The sequence below is a fragment of the Trypanosoma conorhini genome (genome assembly GCF_003719485.1).
Source record: "Trypanosoma conorhini strain 025E chromosome Unknown Tco_14.4_contig_01092, whole genome shotgun sequence".
NCBI classification, from domain to species: Eukaryota; Euglenozoa; class Kinetoplastea; order Trypanosomatida; family Trypanosomatidae; genus Trypanosoma; species Trypanosoma conorhini.
In genome coordinates, this window is record NW_021705188.1 from 1,946 (window position 1) to 2,509 (window position 564).

The window sequence follows — 564 nt, forward strand, 5'->3', positions numbered from 1 at the left end:
GTGGCAAAACTTCCCTCTCGCGGAGTCAGCGTGCTGGGCGCTCTGCGTGCTTGCGTCGTGGCGGGCACTGCGGCGGCGCCTCTCCTCCTCCTGCTTGCGGGTGGGCAGCCGCCTGGTGTGCTCTGCTCCTTCTCGCCTGAGCGCATTGCGGCATAAAATGTCACCGTAACGAGGCGGTGTCATTTCCCCACCATGAGTGGGTGGTGCCTGCGCCTGGATGCATGCACACAGTGAGATGTGCGAACGACGAGTGCAATGCGAGCAGCAGCAGCATCGCAGTCGTTTTGTGCCCTGCACTTTGCACACACGCGCCCCCTTCTGCGGGGAGGGGTGAGCTTCGTCGTGGGCACGTGGCCGGGGCCGCACGCTGTGGTGCCAGGGGCACTCATTTGTCTGCGCCGGCTGGGGGGCGACGGGCGGAGTGGCGAGGCCGCCGCCCGTGCAGTGCGGCTGCCCTGCCCCGCATCGTATGCGAGATGCGATGGCCCTTGCTCTTTCTCTTTCTCTCTTGCTGAATGTGGCTGAGTGGGGCTCGTGTGTGACTATTTCCTTTGTCTCTCCCCC